The sequence below is a fragment of the Schistocerca nitens genome, chromosome 6 (assembly GCF_023898315.1).
Source record: "Schistocerca nitens isolate TAMUIC-IGC-003100 chromosome 6, iqSchNite1.1, whole genome shotgun sequence".
Lineage (NCBI taxonomy): Eukaryota > Metazoa > Arthropoda > Insecta > Orthoptera > Acrididae > Schistocerca > Schistocerca nitens.
This window is the reverse complement of record NC_064619.1, coordinates 130,625,572-130,646,064: the sequence shown is the minus strand read 5'-3', so window position 1 is coordinate 130,646,064 and position 20,493 is coordinate 130,625,572. Positions and strand designations below refer to the sequence as shown.

General features: G+C 40.7%; 1 pseudogene; it reads left to right on the top strand.

Annotated features, from left to right (window-relative positions):
- Positions 1-308: 308 nt before the first annotated feature.
- Positions 309-425, top strand: LOC126191926 (5S ribosomal RNA; annotated as a pseudogene).
- The last annotated feature ends 20,068 nt before the right edge of the window (positions 426-20,493 follow it).

Below are 20,493 nucleotides of genomic sequence, written 5' to 3'. Positions count from 1 at the left end.
AAAAAGTTTAACAGTCATTGGCGTAAACATGATGCCTTTCAAGATAGTTTCGTACTGTTTAGAATCCGTTCAGCTGTTTTTATTTTCTAATCGATTTCTGGGATTGAAGTCATCCACTCAAATGACACCTCTTATGAAACTGAACAGAAGTTAATAGCAGACGACAGAGACTATTTTGCACTGAAAACTTCTTTTCTCGATGCTCTTAACACCTATCACCGAACTATCGATTTGTAAAACACTTATCCGTAACAATCATGAATACATACATCACTGCTGCTCGTTTCACTTGCAGCAATGTAACCTTTGCCAACGGCCTTGCCGCAGTGGTAACACCGGTTCCTGTCAGATCACCGAAGTTAAGCGCTGTCGGCCTGGGATGGCTCTTGGATGGGTGACCACCGGTCTACCGAGGACTGTTGGCAAGGGGGATGCTTTCAAGCTGATCTAATGAAATAATAGGTTACGAAAGTATATAACAGCAAATGACTCAGCCCTTGTGAAGCAAACTGAGGAGCTTCTTGATTCAGAAGTAGCGGCTCCGGTCCCGTTAACTCACAAACGGCCGAGAAAGTTTAGTAATGTAACCTTTCGTTTTTTAGTCAGGCAAGTCACAAAATCGAAGAAACTCACATCTGAAACAGAATGCTGTTATATATAACAGAATATTGCAGAGTATAATTTTAGTAGATTAATAAGAAAGGCCCAGAATTTTTTTCAAACCTTGAAGGAAAAGAAGAATAGCATGTAGCAGTAATGCAAAATTTATTGTTTCTGCTTCATAACTCCCTGCCTCTGCTCACTGCACTACAATGACAGCAAGCGACTTCTGACATTGTCTTTCGTTTTACGATTTCCTGAAGGCTTTTACCAACGATATTACATTAACTGACATAATTAAAACAAACGGCTCCAAGAGTGACGTGTTTGCGACAAATCTTCATTGCACCGTAGCTTTAAAATGAGGTACTATCATAATACTTGACAGTTACTATACGACAACAACGAAATAAGTAAATCCAATATGGTGGAACTTTTTCTTTCGCAAGTTTAGAATGTAGTCCACAGTTACTGGCGGAAATGAAAGTGTGAAGGCGGGTCGCACGTCATGTCTGGATAGCTCAGTCGGCAATAGCACTTGCCAGCGAGAGAAGAGAGTTCCCAGTTCGAGTCCCTGGCCAGCACACAGTTTTAATCCGCCAGCGAGTTTCGAATCAGCGCACACTCCGCAGCAGAGTGAAAATTCATTCTGGAAGACAAACATTTGAAAATTCATACTCCACAGCTTACTCAGGTTTGAATTATTCATCAGGTGACATTTGACAGCCATCGTTGGGACAATGACGTGGCAAGTGCTGTCTGCAGGAAGTCAGCACAGTCATCCACTCTCCATGTCGACAGAAAATCGTTGTGAAGTCTTTGCCTCCTACGAAACTCATACGAAAAATGTGAGATTAACTTATGAAATAGACCTCTATAGTGTCTGTAAGCGTCAATAATCTGTTCTTTAACTTTCATCAGGGCCTGAAGCGTGTGGACTATTCCCGTTCGGGAAACAGCTCAAAATTTAGTACTTCCTGGCAGATTAAATCTGTGTTCCGCACCAGTACTCGAACCTGGGACCCATGCCTTCTGCTGGCGAGTGCTCTATCGTCTGAGCTGCCCAACCACAACTTAAGAGCGTCCTGGAACTTAGGCAGAGGAACTTCTGTGAAGTTTCGAAGATAGAAGATGTGGTACTGGCGAAAGTGAGGCTGTGATGAAGTGTCACGGGTAGCTCGGTTTGATAGAGCATTTTCCCGTGAAAGGCAAAGGTCTCGGGTCCAGTGACAGTTTTAATCTTCCAGGAAGTTTCATACCAGTGTACACTACCACGCATAGTGAAAATTTCATTCGAACTTAAAACTTATTACGTCGTATCTCTAAGGCTACTGGACTCCTTGAATTTAACAAAATTCTTCGTTCGGCAACGGGTCTACCAAAAGTTGTGTATCGAATTCCGTTTACACGTATAAGGTGCGGAAATTTCGTCAGTATTTAAATCTTAACAAAAAAAAAAAAAAAAAGAAAAACACGTAAAAATTCTGCAACTCACTCGCTGTAGTGTCACCTTCTTCAGAGTCTCCTCTCATCTCGTTCAATTACTTTCATCGCCATTGTTAGAAACAAGAAAGTAAACGTTACATGACGTATCTTCTACGACAACAGTTCACTGAGATCTGACAGGCACAATGATTTGCGCAGCGGTAGTGGCAACGCAGTGGGAGCCGGCAATTCCAGGCTCCCGTTGGCGCGTTGGTAGCGAGAGTAGTCCAGCCCGCTAGCTGTCGGACACCAAGTTTTTTAAATAGGATTATAGCCCTCTGTCGTACACGAAATACTCTTAGCGTCGAACATAAATGCGTCAGGAAGGGAACCCCTACCACCGAAAATGGCTGCTGTAATAAAGTAGTTTTCTTGCAAGAAGCAACTATACACGCTAATTACAGGACCGAATAGGTTGAGGCACACCACAGCATATGGCAGAACAGAATAGCAGTTTATTAAAAGAAATTATGCTTTGCATGTTGTAGTCTCCCCACGGAAAATTACCCTCTACCAAGCAATAATTAATAATTATCAATCAAATCATCCACATTTATTCCCTTTTGGAAAGTATCTGATCGGATTTCCTAGTAATATATGCGCCGACAGCTCGTCGACGCCAAGGTATTTTTCTAGTACGTTTATTCTTTGGAAGAACAGAGATACACAGATATGTATTCTCTATGGTTGTTAGGGAGGAATAAGGAGAACAGCTTCGGAAGTATCGGTTGGAAGATTGTCGGGCTACTAAAAGAGACATATTTGCTCTTCTTCTCGCTAAAGCGAGCTATTAACGTTTGTGCCACTAGCGGGTTATTTGGAGAGAGAGAAAAACTGTAAACGCAAATTAAGTAAGACTTGGAATCAACAGAAAACGGAACATGTACTGGAGATGGATTGAATAGACAATTTTTCATCAGAAATAAGGTTTGTGACCCTTTTATTCTACAGTGAATGACGAATGAGTTCTCTGTCTGAGTCATTGATGATTGTCTTGGCCCTGTAATTAGTGGGGAAGTTTCAGTTGTGACGAAGAGAACCTGCAATCACCGCTATTTTATAAAATCGTCCAAAAAGGCTTCGGACACATCTGAAATTCTAAATCTGTCGTAAAATGAACGAATTGTTCAAACGATCAATTTTCCCAACTGAATGCAGCGCTTAACAATAATAATAGATATAAAGATCTTTTACAGCAAGCCGGCCGCTGAATATTAAGACGAAGGGCTCCACCAGAGATTCTATTGGGCTGAGTTCACGTAATTAAATAATATATTTAAAACTGTATATTGATAAAGGACAGAGAGAGAGAGAGCGAATGAAATTAGAGAAAATACGTAGAATCCTCCATTAGTATAATTGTTTGTCTTATCACGGATCAGCCTAAAGATAAAACAGGAGGCCCTTACTTTACTGTACAGGTTTATGTGTGAGAGACATTACACCAAGTTAGCGGCAAGCTGCATTGACATACTTTCATCATTTACAGTATAAAATCCCAATTATAATGTCCAGGGTGTGAAGAGGTTGCGTAGCAAGTTGTTAAATGTTCACTTCCACTGGTCAGTCCTGAATCCAGGGAATTATGACAAACATGACGAGTACTGTACTATGTTCAGTTGGATTGTTCTGGGCGTCGACAACAGACAAATCCTGATGCTGTGTTGACGCACAGTGTTGATACTGTCGAACCAACTGACTAAATGAGTGGCTCCGTGCGCATATGTATATCCACTTTTGGCAGGCTGAGGTCCACCTGGGAAGTATTTGGATTATGTAAGGCTTTCTAGCAGATGCTTTGGAAGGACTGGTTTGTGGCAGAAGACTGAGAGGAAGAAGGAGATACAAGATGATAGACGACATAAAGGGAAGAGGAAATTATGCAGACCTGAAGAGGACGGCAGAAGACTGGACAGCCTGGAAAACTACCATGTGAAAACCTGCCTTTTGGCAGAACACTGATGATGATGATGATGATGTAAGGATGAAGTGTAATACGGATAGCCCGTCTTGTGTGTGTCCTCTATGGCGTCTGACCACAACTGTGTTGGGGCCGCTATGGAGTTTGTCGTTGGCCGGTGGCGTCTTTTCTGTATATGCCTGCGTCGCGTTTCTCTAGAGGACACAGCAAGCTCCACAGAATGACAAAGAGAACGCAGGAAACACGTACAGCCAACAGCGAATTCGAATGACACACACGATTCTTCTTGTGTTATACCGTATTGACACTGATTTTTCTTTCTCGTCAGACAGGAATTGGATCTTTCCGAGCAGCTGAGTGTACACCAAGTTATTTGAGGATTGTGTGAAGAGCAAGAAGCGACTTTTTCGGTTCGTGCCTGCTCGGCATTCCGAGGTGTGAATGACACTTGCGGTGAGCTCCCAGCCTTTATCGCCGCTTCGCACACCGGGAGCCAGTTTCTTTACAGCTGAGAATCGCGCTCTGTACATGTTTGCCCCGCGGCACGGCGGTGTTTCTGGTGCATGCAGCATGACCGGCGGGACGTTATACGTTTTACCCACCTGCTTAACGACCCTAAGATTTCATCTGTCGTGCGCGCGAGACCCAATAAACGGACGCCTACCTTGTAACGCTCGAGGCGCAATGCATAATATTGTCAGTTACGGCTCCGCTCGCCGCAGAAACCTACAAGCTCAGGAACAGCCTTCGCCTGTGGTCCACGAGCTGGCACAAAGCTATCCATCGGCCATTTACTGTACAGCTTCAGTCAGTAACAGCGTAGATACCGAATTTTCCTAGTCTTCTCTCCAAATTTTGGATAAAGATATGGAAATCAAGAGACTGTTGTCCAAAAATGCTTGTAGTGTCTGCTGACCTACGCAGTATCCTTCATAAATATAGCGCAATGTGTAAGGCACCAAAAGCTACAAACAAATACTGACAAACATACTCGCTCGAGCTAACGATTTTGATGCTTTAACTTGGATTAAGGGCTGAGACCTTCTTGGTTCACAATATATCTCAACATTTCGAATGCTGTTATAATTTCTAGAGAAGACGTCGAAGAAATCACATACACGCTGAACCGTTACAGTCGTCCCAGTTGGGGTTCCTTCCGATAAAAGAATGCAAAGCTACCTTAGAGACGGAAATTTCAGAGAAGAACTTTAAAAATCTAACTATATGGTCATCAGTGTCGTGTTACCAAGTCGAATAACAACCACATGACAAAAGTAGTTGCTGAGGAGGAACTCATCCACGAAGAGCAGTCACGACAACAGTTGTTATCGATATCCACGCAGACACCCATATCCTGTTGACGAAAAATTTCCCTCAGACACGGACTTTGACTTCCGAGATCAGTATAAGTTACTCATATACGTAGAAGTAAGGTTCTGTACTGGGAACACAGCATTAGTAGTCGACCTACGTAGTCGGAGCTGGAAACGATTACATTTTTACTGACGCATATAATTAGAGTGCAAAATAATACCTGTTTGGGACATTAAAGGATATGTATGCTACAAGTATTTTACACAGCATAGATTTATAGAGCAACAATATCAGTTAGCAGCATCATTAGACACTCCTGTCTTAAATTAGTTCGGTGACAAGTAAGATCTTTTTAAATTTTCGTGGAAAGGAGCTTGCACAGTAAGTGGACGGCAGTAGTGCTTTTTAAACACAAAAGCACGATAAACAGAGACGGAAAGAATTAAACGTGAAGTCGAGTCTTTGTGTAACTGATATACAGGTAGTCTGACAACAGAGGAAGCAGTACATCAGGGCAGAATATTAAACCACTGCACAGGGTAAACAACAGTTTACGTTCTTTTGAGACTAACACTGGATATAGCACAACAAGGCATCAGTCAGTGAAGGTATCGAGAAAGAAGCGAACACGATACAATGCAACAGGTTTTATTCTTAACGTAACCAGAGATTGTCAGTGACGTAATTGATGAGTAGTTTTTAAATTTATATAAGACAGCACGGCGCTCATCCTGAACAAGTATGGCCAAACGTCCTTTAATTTCTGTTATCACATATAGTGAAGTAGGTGAGGTTCTTTCCACGTCCAGTTACTTTGTTACTTATGGTTTCGTTTTTGTCTGCAGGGCGACAATTATTGAACTATGTGAAACATGTTCGTCACAACTTCTGAACGGTTTTGCGTTACGACGTTCAAACTGCGCTGTTTTCCACGGGGCTTGATGGGAATTAGTATGCGCCATGCTTGGTTTGGTATAGCGACGAAGTCCTCTTTCAGTTCAATCGGTTCGTCAAAAGCTGAATTGGCCCATTTTCGGGACTGAGAATCCGCATTTCGCGATCCAGAATTCTCTTCACCCTCAACAGGTGACTGTGTTCTGTGCAACGTCCAGTAACGGAATAATCGGTGCGATATTCATCGTGGCACGGTGACTACCGAACGGTACGTGAAGGTTTTGGAAGACGATTTGATTCCCATTATCCTAGTGACCCTAATTTCGACAAGATGTGGTTCATGCAAGACCGAGCTCGAATCCATCGAAGCAGGAGTGTGTCTGATGTCCTGGAGGAGCGCTTTTCGCACCACATTCTGCCTCCCTGGTACCCAGAGGCCACTGGCATTGGCCTCGTTTGGCCTCCATATTCTCCGGATCTGAACACATGCGAATCCTTTTTGTGGGCCTATAGTAAATAAAAGACGTACAGCAATAACCCCAAAACCATTGCTGAGCTGAAAACAACCATTCAGGAGGTCATCGATAGCATCGATGTTCCGACACTTCAGCGGGGCATGCAGAATTTTGCCGTTCTTCTGTGCCACATCATCGCCAATGACGGCAGGTATATCTAACATATCATAACCTAAATATGAATACCTGTAGTGAAGTTTACACGTTGAATAAAGTATGTTCACGCCGTAGTTTGTAGCTAATTCAACTTTTTTTCATATAGTTCAATAATTGTCACCCCGTACGTCTTGAAGTGAGTAGAAACCACGTGTTATTTGAAAAGTGATTTGATTAGCGAAAAAATATGTCAGACTGCCAAACACTAAATAGTTTCGCTCTGAACAGGTGTTACAACACCTTGAATAGCAACGAAGTTATCTTGACATCACCTTTTGCTAAGCCATTCAAGAGAGAGTGCATTTACTACTCGTAAATATTCTATTCGAATGGAACCAGAGAGAGAGTGTATCGTATGAGCTTTCAAGCATGAAATATCTGTTCTGCTGGTGGATATTTCCGCTCTGATTCGGCTGAAGTTGATTTACCACTTAGACACAAAGTACTGATTGCACATAAGAGAGCAGTGAGAATAATTAGAGTGGTGTTTACCCAAGGACGTCATGTAGGCACCTGTTCAAGAAGTTAGGTATTTTAACTACACCATCAGAGTACACATATTCACTGTTGAAATTCGTTATAAATAATGCATCTCAATTCGCGAAGAACAGTGATGTTCATACGTACAACACTAGAGGGAAAAATGACCTTCCCTATTCATTATTGAAGCTGTCAGTTGCTCGAAAAGGAGTACATTGTTCAGCAACAAAAATCTTTGGTCATTTGCCCAACAACATAAAGTGTCTGGCTGGTAGCAGAGCAAGTTTTAAATCCAGCTTAAGATAATTTCTTTTGGACAACTCTTTCTCTTCCATGGACGAGTTTCTGTTTCAGAACTGGTAAAAAGAAAAATTGTACCTCTAAATGCATTTGCATGTCTAGAACAAAAAGTTTCAGTAATATTAATATTAGCACTATTCATGTGTGTATGTAAATCTTGTAATCTGACTTGTTCCACATCATATCGATAAAATAATCGTGAAAATGATCTACAAAACATAACATAACTAAACTAAACTAAACTTCCTCACAGCCTACAGAGCACTGATGGTGCAGAAATAGAGGCAGAGGAGGTAATGAGGAGATACACATTTTCGCCGCATTTCTTATTAAGTAATTGGCGTGGACTGAGTTTATTTTCGTCAGAGACGATTCTTTCCGACAACATGACTTTTAGCCAAAAACGAAAGTTTTTCTACCGTTCGCTTTCTTTCTCAAAATAAATATCTCTCTCTAAGTGTCTGTGCGAGCCAATTTCTCACATTGCGAAAGGAAAGGGTGTCGCACGTCAGACCTACGTCTAATAACGTACTACAATTTTTTTTATCTGTTATTACTATTGTACAGTCTTCTTTCTGAAGGCCTGTGTACCGCGTCACAGCAGTGGTCCGCAAGAGCTAAAATATAATCTCCAAAGATTTAATAACATCAAGGAACAGCTTGTTTCAAACGTCAAAAAATCGCCATGCTTCGCTTTACAGTGTGACGAATCGAACAATATTTCTAATTGTTGTCACATTACTCTTGTTTGTTCGATTTTTAAACGACGTCAATATAATGAAGGAACTGGAAACGACATCAAAAGGTATCGACGTTCAGCTGGCCATAAATGTGGTACACGTTGTCAAAAGTAACTCTTTAAATATCTGCCTTTTGAAGCAAAACTATGCATTGAAATGGACTCCATGAAAACCTTCTCTTTCGCACTGAGGTTCTTTGGCTGTCGAGAAGAGTTTGAGTTAATTCAAGATGAGAAAGATGTGACAGACTTACTAGAGCAGTTTTCTGATCTGACATCTCAGATGCATTTGACTTATGTTGAAGATATTTTAACTCACTTGAATAAGCTGAACTTGCAGTTGCAACGTACCGGTAACAGACATTTAGAAGGCGTTGCAAATACATTTGCCTTTGAAGGTAAACTTCGTACCTTTACTTCCAAATCTCGGTTTTCGACATGTAAAATTTGCAGAAATAATTATTCTACATTCGCGAGATTAAAGGTATGACATGATTCTAACATACAAGGAGACATCAAAAGTCGTCTGCATATATTGGCTAACGAATTCAGTCATAACTTTCGAGAATGCAGCAAAACAGAAGATAAAATCGAGCGAAAACTAATCCGCAACCCTTTTAGCACTATCTTTGGAGAAGTTGCAGAAAAAATACAGAAGATCTCATTGAATTCGAAGGTGACAGAAACTGTAAAGATTCATCTGATCCTGATTCTCTTGAGCAGTTGTGCTGTGAAAAAGCAGTTTCATACACTAGAATTATCAGTGCCATGTTATGCTTTTCTCGTCAACTTTTCAATGCAAACTTGGCGTTCACTAAACTTCATGGCAATTAAAAGCAAGTCCTGGAATATATTGAAAGTATGTGATGATATGCATGTGGCTTTGAACAATAATGTTAGCCCCAGAATTACCGAACTGCAAGCCCAGAAATCACGTTGATGAAAACCAAATTTAAGTTTATACAAAGAATTTTAACTACCAGCATGCTGGAGTTATCTTTATCATCGGCAACTGTTCATCTGCACTTCGTTGTACGTATATCTTTTATTATCTTAATATGGTTCTAATATTTAGAGAAACACCAGTCTCACTGTCTGGATGATTTGAAAGTGAGTCCCGATCCGAAACTTTCATCAAGTAAATATAAATGAAATTTGTAACTTTGGCTGTTTTTCTGTTGCATTGAAAAAATTTTGAGTTTTCTACTGTAATAGTACTGTTAATGCATGTTCCTTTTGGGTGTGACGAATACGTTAAAAGTTTTTGTCGAAGTTTATTTTTAGAGTGACAGTTTATTTTCTTGAACCTTGTGGCCCCTGCCAACAAGAAAGAAATCAAAGTGGTTTCTGGTTACAGCGTGGTTGGGAACCACTGGTATATACGTAGGTAAACACGACATTAACCTGGGTTGATGGAGCAGCAAAGAATAACGAGAGGACAAATGAGAAAAAAATTCAGGAACGACTGGTATATCGATAGGTGACTCGTTTCTTGTGTTTGTTTCTATACTCGCATTACGGGCGCAGCTTTCGAATAAATCGATATAATACTCGGGACGGACGATGGTATCGAAGTAACGCGGAGTGGGTGCCACGCGGTGGGGGGGGGGGGGCGGAACTGCTTGTTTGCATGCGCGCCCATGGCGGGAGATAATCTCGCGGCTCTTCTAATGGCTGTGCGCACAAAGGCCAGATGCGATCACACGCTCATTCCGAACAAATTATTTCGCGGCCGCAAGTCGGTAGCGGTGCTCCGATGCGATCTGCCAGCGCAAAAGAAATTCCGGTAGCTGTCTTCTTGGACGCTGTTCTGCTTCGAAAGCCGTTTACAGACTATGAAACAGGAACTGACCACACCCATTACCCGGTCGTGTGAGTACTTCATCAGGTTCACCCCTTCGTAACTGTAGGACTGAAACTTTCCTTTTTTCCCCATTAGTGTTCCTCGAAATAACAAAAGGTGTGTTTAACATTGCCTCACAGATGTTAATGTCTATTCAATATCGATGTCACTGGGAACCTTCCTGCTGGAGGAAGATCCGCAACTGAGCATTATAGCAGAGGTTACAAATATCGCTTCAGTTGTAAGGTTCTTTTATGTTCCACTGCTAAAACCACCTCTGTTTCGGGCTCTTATATGCCCATCATCAGGCGTGATACTGCCTCGTTCTCTTGTTTATTTTCGGTACCACAACTGATGATGGGCATGTGAGAGACCGAAACCGGTCGTGGTTAAGGCATTGGAAACGAAAAGAACCATACAACTAAAGTGGTATTTTTAACCTCTGCAGTGTCACTGGACGTACTAACGCAGTCGTGAAGCACAGATTAAGGATACGTACCGACACAAAAAAATGGTTCAAATGGCTCTGAGCACAATGGGACTCAACTTCTGAGGTCATTAGTCCCCAAGAACTTAGAACTAGTTAAACCTAACTAACCTAAGGACACCACACACATCCATGCCCGAGGCAGGATTCGAACCTGCGACCGTAGCGGTCTCGCGGTTCCAGACTGCAGCGCCTAGAACCGCACGGCCACTTCGGCCGGCGACAGACACAGTTTCACAGTTTCAACTCTATTGGACCTCAGGAGAAACATGCCCGAGAACGTATGCTGTACCGAGCCTGACAATATCTATCTCGATGGTGGATGAGTCCACCACATTTTTTTATGAGTCATCAGTCTTCTAACTGGTTTGATGCGGACCGCCATGAATTCCTCTCCCGTGCCAACTTCTTCATCTCAGAGTAGCACTTGCAACCTTCGTCCTCAATTATTTGCTGGATGTATTGCAATTTCTGTCTTCCTCTACAGTATTAGTCCTCAACAGCTCCCTCTAAAACCATGAAAGCCATTCCCTCACGTCTTAATAGATGTCATATCATCTTGTCCCTTCTCATTGTCAGTGTTTACCACATGTTCCTTTCCTTTCCGATTCTACACAGAACCTCCTCGTTCCTTACCTTATCAATTCCACCTATGTTTCAACGTTCGTCCGTAACACCACATTTTAAATGCATCGATTCTGTTCTGCGGTCTTCCCACAGTCCATGTTTCGCTACCATACAATGCTGTGCTCCAAACGTACATTTCAGGAATTTCTTCCTCAAACTAAGGCCTATGTTTGAAACTAGTAGACTTCTATTGGCCAGGAATGTCCTTTTTGCCATTGCTCGTCTTCTTTTGATGTCCTCCTTGCTCCGTCCGTCGCTGGTTACTTTATGCCTAGCCAGCAGAATTCCTTAACTTCATCTACTTCCAGACCATCACTCCTGATCATATACTGAATCCTTAATATTAATGGAATTATGGTGTCAGTGGGTTAACAGAAGAAAGATGAATTTGTGAGAGCAGAAAAACGGACGTGAAGACAGAGGAAAATATAGTAACTCTTCCAATGTCATTCAATGATGTCTTTGCAAAACTGGAAAAGATAATTTGGATGAAGTTGCAGAATAGATTGTTTGAATGTTAGTGATTACTCGCCTGTCGATTTTAAATTTCGGTATTCAAGAGCCCTTTTACTTTTTTTTTTTTAAAAAAAAGAAAGGTACCCGAATACAGTGACATAGCAAATACAAGAATGACGGGAGTAATACACATTAGGACAATGATAGAACAATGGTAACAGAAGGGGATGGTTGCTCTGTTAACTCGCTGGTGGTAAAAGAGGATGGTTGCACTGTTAAGTTACCCACAACATTTCTACTACGGCCAACAACTTCGAGAAAATGGGAGATAATTATTAACGTATAGAGGAAGCAGTTGCGACGTAAGTTAACTGGAGGCTTTGGTACTGCTGTAACTGGCCAACTAGTTGTTGTTGTTGTGGTCTTCAGTCCTGAGACTGGTTTCATGCAGCTCTCCATGCTACTCTATCCTGTGCAAGCTTCTTCATCTCCCAGTACCTACTGCAACCTACATCCTTCTGAATCTGCTTAGTGTATTGATCTCTTGGTCTCCCTCTACGATTTTTACCCTCCACGCTGCCCTCCAATGCTAAATTTGTGATCCCTTGATGCCTCAAAACATGTCCTACCAACCGATCCCTTCTTCTAGTCAAGTTGTGCCACAAACTTCTCTTCTCCCCAATCCTATTTAATATCTCCTCATTAGTTACGTGATCTACCTACCTTATCTTCAGCATCCTTCTGTAGCACCACATTTCGAAAGCTTGTATTCTCTTCTTGTCCAAACTATTTATCGTCCATGTTTCACTTCCATACATGGCTACACTCCATGCAAATACTTTCAGAAACGACTTCCTGACACTTAAATCTATACTCTATGTTAACAAATTTCTCTTCAGAAACGATTTCCTTGCCATTGCCAATCTACACTTTATATCCTCTCTACTTCGACCATCATCAGTTATTTTACTCCCTAAATAGCAAAACTCCTTTACTACTTTAAGTGTCTCATTTCCTAATCTAATCCCCTCAGCATCACCCGATTTAATTTGACTACATTCCATTATCCTCGTTTTGCTTTTGTTGATGTTCATCTTATATCCTCCATTCAAGACACTGTCCATTCCGTTCAACTGCTCTTCCAAGTCCTTTGCTGTCTCTGACAGAATTACAGTGTCATCGGCGAACCTCAAAGTTTTTACTTCTTCTCCGTGAATTTTAATACCTACTCCGAATTTTTCTTTTTTTTCCTTTACTTCTTGCTCAATATACAGATTGAATAACATCGGGGAGAGGCTACAAACCTGTCTCACTCCTTTCCCAACCACTGCTTCCCTTTCATGCCCCTCGACTCTTATAACTGCCATCTGGTTTCTGTACAAATTGTAAATAGCCTTTCGGTCCATGTTTTTTACCCCTGCCATCTTCAGAATTTGAAAGAGAGTATTCCAGTTAACGTTGTCAAAAGCTTTCTCTAAGTCTACAAATGCTAGAAACGTAGGTTTGCCTTTTCTTAATCTTTCTTCTAAGATAAGTCGTAAGGTTAGTATTGCCTCACGTATTCCAACATTTCTACGGAATCCAACCTGATCTTCCCCGAGGTCCGCTTCCACCAGTTTTTCCATTCGTCTGTAAAGAATTCGCGTTAGTATTTTGCAGCTGTGACTTATTAAACTGATAGTTCGGTAATTTTCACATCTATCAACACCTGCTTTCTTTGGTATTGGAATTATTATATTCTTCTTGAAGTCTGAGGGTATTTCGCCTGTCTCATACATCTTGCTCACCAGATGTAGAGTTTTGTCATGACTGGCTCTCCCAAGGCCATCAGTAGTTCTAATGGAATGTTGTCTACTCCCGGGCCCTTGTTTCGACTCAGGTCTTTCAGTGCTCTGTCAAACTCTTCACGCAGTATCTTATCTCCCATTTCATCTTCATCTACATCCTCTTCCATTTCCATAATATTGTCCTCAAGTACATCGCCCTTGTATAAACCCTCTATATACTCCTTCCATCTTTCTGCCTTCCCTTCTTTGCTTAGAACTTGGTTGCCATCTGAGCTCTTGATATTCATACAAGTGGTTCTCTTCTCTCCAAAGGTCTCTTTAATTTTCCTGTAGGCAGTATCTATCTTACCCCTAGTGAGATAAGCCTCTACATCCTTACATTTGTCCTCTAGCCATCCCTGCTTAGCCATTTTGTATTTCCTGTCAATCTCATTTTTGAGACGTTTGTATTCCTTTTTGCCTGCTTCATTCACTGCATTTTTATATTTTCTCCTTTCATCAATTAAATTCAATATTTCTTCTGTTACCCAAGGATTTCTATTAGCCCTCGTCTTTTTACCTACTTGATCCTCTGCTGCCTTCACTACTTCATCCCTCAGAGCTACCCATTCTTCTTCTACTGTATTTCTTTCCCCCATTCCTGTCAATTGTTCCCTTATGCTCTCCCTGAAACTCTCTACAACCTCTCCTTCTTTCAGTTTATCCAGGTCCCATCTCCTTAAATTCCCACCTTTTTGCAGTTTCTTCAGTTTCAATCTACAGTTCATAACCAATAGATTGTGGTCAGAATCCACATCTGCCCCTGGAAATGTCTTACAATTTAAAACCTGGTTCCTAAATCTCTGTCTTACCATTATATAATCTATCTGATACCTTTTAGTATCTGCAGGATTCTTCCAGGTATACAACCTTCTTTTATGATTCTTGAACCAAGTAAGTGTTAGCTATGATTAAGTTATGCTCTGTGCAAAATTCTACAAGGCGGCTTCCTCTTTCATTTCTTCCCCCCAATCCATATTCACCTACTATGTTTCCTTCTCTCCCTTTTCCTACAGACGAATTCCAGTCACCCATGACTATTAAATTTTCGTCTCCCTTCACTACCTGAATAATTTCTTTTATCTCGTCATACATTTCATCAATTTCTTCATCATCTGCAGAGCTAGTTGGCATATAAACTTGTACTACTGTAGTAGGCATGGACTTTGTGTCTATCTTGGCCACAATAATGCGTTCACTATGCTGTTTGTAGTAGCTAACCCGCACTCCTATTTTTTTTATTCATTATTAAACCTACTCCTGCATTACCCCTATTTGATTTTGTATTTATAACCCTGTAATCAGCTGACCAAAAGTCTTGTTCCTCCTGCCACCGAACTTCACTAATTCTCACTATATCTAACTTTAACCTATCCATTTCCCTTTTTAAATTTTGTAACCTACCTGCCCGATTAAGGGATCTGACGTTCCACGCTCCGATCCGTAGAATGCCAGTTTTCTTTCTCCTGATAACGACGTCCTCTTGAGTAGTCCCCGCCCGGAGATCCGAATGGGGGACTATTTTACCTCCGGAATATTTTACCCAAGAGGACGCCATCATCATTTAATCATACAGTAAAGCTGAATGTCCTCGGGAAAAATTACGGCTGTAGTTTCCCCTTGCTTTCAGCCGTTCGCAGTACCAGCACAGCAAGGCCGTTTTGGTTAATGTTACAAGGCCAGATCAGTCAATCATCCAGACTGTTGCCCCTGCAACTACTGAAAAGGCTGCTGCCCCTCTTCAGGAACCACATGTTTGTCTGGCCTCTAAACAGATACCCCTCCGTTGTGGTTGCACCTACGGTACGGCCATGTGTATCGCTGAGGCACGCAAGCCTCCCCACCAATGGCAAGGTCCATGGTTCATGGGGGAAGTAATGATAATTGTGGTACGATAAATGTGATATAGGAAATACGAATAGAAATTGTGAAGGACTATTTAGAGTCGTGCTGACTTTAGACTGTTATTGCAAATAATGGCTCTAAAACAGCTAAGAGAAGAAACGATATTTGTTTGGCACTGGAGAATATCAGAAGTTATGAAGTAGATTGCATTCCTGAATTGAAGACATAATGTGTTAACGAATAAATCATATTTAAAATGGGGATGATTACTCAAGCAATTAGTCAATGTTGTCAGCATACAGAAACGGACACTGGTAAAATACCATCCCCTATTACATGCCGACAATTTTTTAATGTTACATGTATTTTTGTTACATACCAGGTCACCCCACTGTATTTTAACAATGTGTGGAAAACGAAAGTTTTGACTGCAGCGACAATATGGCCGTTTAACGTAATTCCTTTTTCACTTTTAATTTCCTTACTTTTTTAATTTCATTCCATCGACTACACAACCAATCTTTGTTTTATATTTGTATTTTAACATCTGGGTGAGTTTCAGACACTTGAAAATGGCTTCACACGTGATACTGCCTATCAGTGAAGAGCACAAAAAATATGAAATTCTAAATCAAGTAACTACACTCACTGCGGAAGATTAATGGCATTCAGAAAACTTTTTCTAGCTGCCGACCCTGTTCAAACTAAAAGTATTTTCTGTGTGTTGTCTGTTTGGTAGTTGTTTCTTTATTACCTTCCCTCCAGCTCAGTTTCTATTCAACTTTATCTTCTGATTATGCCTTTACTTTCTTCACACGGAATACCGGTGTAAACCTCACGCGGTATTAGTTCCAGAATGTCATTATCTTCGTTGCTAAATATATGTGTTTATGATTCATTTCTCGATCAAGGTTTAAAGTATTACTCGGATACGACTATAATTTTTTTCTCTGTTGTTAGTTATTGTGCCGCGTATCATCTCAGTCGATAAACTGGGTTATTTACACAAGATAAACTTTACTTCATCTTCTAAACATTCCTACTATTTTTAAATTTCCCTTACGAACATTTCATTGAATGTTCTCAAATCATTTCGAAGGTATTTACAAATTATTCAGTTTGATCAGGTATTCCGTCTTGATCTAGCTATCGTATGAAACTTTCGTTTTGACTTAAACATTTACTTTATTCCAACTTTTGGTCTCCTTTCAGGTTCATCATATCTGCAACATATTTTTCTGTTTACTTACATTTCTGCAATATTCATCTTTCAACGTAAGAACTTTTTAATATTAACAACAAGAAGCGATGGAAGAATCAGTGATCACTGGAATTTCTTACACGATTCAATGTGATACAACTTCTTTTTCATAAATAATTTCTAATAATCCAAAATTCGAATTTTTTGTCTTATGTGAGTGTTTATTTCTAGCTTCGTGTCTGTTTTTACTCGGCATTCTACTAGTCTACGGTAGCTACAGTTGGAAAGTCTTTCATGACCAGCACATCGTTCACAATATCTTTAATTTTTGACAAAATATAGTCAGTTTCATTTTAAGTTCTGTTTGGTCCATGACTTGACTATTTGTTTTCTTCTGGAAGAGTGCGTTAAAACAAACTTGCTGATCTTCTCAGGAAATCTTACTACTATATAAAGTCTGTAATTTCTGCTCTCATAACCAAAGTTACAAATGAAGAACGGATTTTACATTTAAAACTCAAATTTCTATCCTTTAGTACGACTTTATCAGCCTCTCTTCAACGCAACACCTGCATATCACTACAAAAACATGAACAATTCCGGTGAAATTTCTTTCGTTTGTTTGGATAACAAGCCTTGCAAATCTGTCTGTAATACAGTTTTTTATTTACTTAGTTAGACTGGATCTGAATTTCCCACTTGCTATGTTCCTCTCTATCCGTTAATTCCACTGATATTCGTTTCTTCGCCGTACTTCCGATCGAAGCCATTTTTCTAATCCTAAAGTTCTCTAATTTACTGTCAGTAAACAAAATTTCGTAGCCAGAGTTGGGTTTCTAGTGCCAGTATTATTGTTGATTTAGCTAATTTAGCTGTAGCAAGGTGCAGTTGCAGACGTATGTGGGTATGTCTCGTGGTCTGGAGCCATTGCCTGAGTTCCCTCAATCCACTTTCAATATCCATTCACCCTTGCCGGTATACAAGCATGCCCGGAGCTTTCACGTGGTAACAGGTCCTATGAAACCAGTACCCAAAGTACATCAGCCTGCCAGGCCCGATGACTTCGGCGACACACCTCTGCAGCGACTAACCCTGGCGGATGTACGCTCACAGCAGACTCAGCCCAAGTGTGAATGCTTATAAATCTCAGATCTTGGGATTAACACGACCAGTTGTCGTGCTAATCACTGGCCAGCTCGAACCTCTTGTCAACATTGTCATTAGGCAGTGGTACGCTCTCCAGTCAGTAACAAACTCTCCCTCGCAACACTGTCTGAAGTGCGTTTTGGTGAGCTGCCCACCCTTTTCTTTTTAATTTCTTTTTGCAAGAAGCGATCCTTGAAGACGCTTACCTTACGGCAACTAACAGCTGCATGGCGTGAACGTTTTGACTGGAGGCTGGTATTTTTTCCATGCTGGCCAACTTAATGATCCCCAAAGTAACGACGACTTCAACCTGGGGGTTGGTTTGAATACCGCAGTGCTTCTCTAGGTAAAGTCAATTTGAGATATATGTTCTTCAATCCTCTGAATCGAGTAGTAAAGGGAACTACAGCCCAAGTCGACGCCGAATCAAGATACAACTCGGAATATTTCTTATACACAAATCATTGTTAGACTTGGAAGAAGCGATAAATAACAGGGAAAAAGCCAAGATTGACTGAGTACTGGACCTCTGTCCTTTGGGTTCGTATTCTGAGACTCGCTTATCCACTTACAGACTAAACCACGCTATTAGCGTCTAGGATGTAGTTACATTCCCTTCTCTCTGCTTACAATAAAGTTACATTTTGGTATTTGTTTTTAACTAATTTGCGTAGTCTTTTGAAATTATAGATTACTTTGGTTGTTGCCATTAGCGCGACCGACAAGAAAATGGAGTTCTCTAAGAACAATTGCAATTAAAAAGCTTCAGGGACTAACAGGATGCAGGGAGCACATTGTGCAATGTACTGATTTCCGTTTATGTTAAACATATTGATTTCAGAATAGCTTTGAAGGATTCGTTACGTCTACTAGTACGAAACACTTCGTCACAGGCGGGCAACTGGAAACTTTCTTGACTAAGACAGATACAGTTCGTCATTGCAATCGATGTGAGGCAGCAGTCTTACTATACAAGCTATAGTTATGTAAGGTGTAGAAACGACGAAAATCTAAATAGAATGATGGAAAAAATTGTGGTCGTGGAGGGCTCTTAAACAATGGAGGCATTGACGCCTAATTGAAGGGAAGAATGCAGTTGAAAACATGTCAATACGCAAAGGATTGGAGTACAGCAAATTCTTTGTTGGGGGCAGGAGGAACGTATGTTTAAAGGCTGGCACGGTCCAAATACAGAAAATTAAAAAAAAAAAATAATCGATCTAATTATGTGAATGCTGAAAGGCTGTAGTACTGAAGCTATTGATTATCGATAAAAATGCGGTTCTTTCAAAGGGACATGTGGTTTATGTATATCGAATAGTAAACGCATAAGAAACAAGAAAATGCAAGCGGTAAATGATCAGAGTCATTCAGATACGACCAGTTTCTTATCAGCATTTCACATACTACCCTGACGGTTGTGTAGCAGAGATAGTATCACTCCAGTTCCTATAACGTAAATCCCTTTCTATTCTTCGAACGTAACACCGCTTACATATTAGTCCGACAACACTCTGGTTTTCTGAATTTTCTTAAATTGCTTGAATGACATATTGCCGGACGTGTGCACATGTCTGGAACTTTGTTTCAGTTCTACGTCCTGGAAACGGCGCTGACATTATTAGTTCTAAAAAGAAAACAGTATTGAGAGAAGGTTATAAGAGTACAATATCAGGCGATACACATGCCTTGATAGATCTGCTTGTTTTGTGCGTGCGCCTTCCCGAAAAGTTCTTGGTTGAGTTACACGTACAAAAACGCCCCGTTAAAAAAAAGGATTAGTTTTTGAATGGGGCACTTTCGAACGCTTTCGTTAATGCGAAGTGGGGTGTTTGAGCAATACTAGGAATCGTGCGTGGTATGCTGTCGTGAATGGCCAGGTATCAGATATGCAGGTCTCATGAAACATGTAGGTCGCCGGGTGTATGAAGTATAGAATTAAATGGCTTTTAAATAGAAGATTAATACCTGAGGCTCCATAGATATACGACAGGAAGTATGAGTGACTCAAGGAAAGTAATATATGTCTCGAGACAAGCACGTGAGCAGATGTAGTGCATTCCGCAACGAGATTAAAGTACAGCCAGTAAAGTGTTAAACGTTGTTGCTGTCGAGAGAGCAGTTCTAGTACCTGTATCATCAGATAGTAAATTGCGATCAATCATTTAACTCATTCCAGAATGAAAGGTGAAATATGGTAGAGATAAAACAGTGTGACGCATTTAAAAATATTAGGGCTGGCCTCAACTATGAACTCAATAAATACAGTACTTGTACAAAAGAGTCATTTCAGAAAATCTATCAACTGAAATGTAATGATGTGAATGAGAAAACCAAATAGTGGCCGAACTATGGAAAAAGGCTGACAAAAGTGCAATTACGTCCCTTGAGTGTGTTTTCGATAAAATATGGAAAGAAGAAGAGATCCCCAAGGAATGGAGAACAGCTCTCATCCACCCTATCCACAAGAAAGGTTTGAAGGCAGACCCCAACAATTACAGAGGAATATCACTGCTGGATATAACATACAAGATTCTTTCTAAAGTCATTTTGAACAGGGCAGAGCCGCAATTGGACCAAATTGGAGCAAATCCTTGAGCTAAGGAAACAAGCAGATAAAACAGGTCTTCACATCTCCTTTCAAAAAACAAACATCAA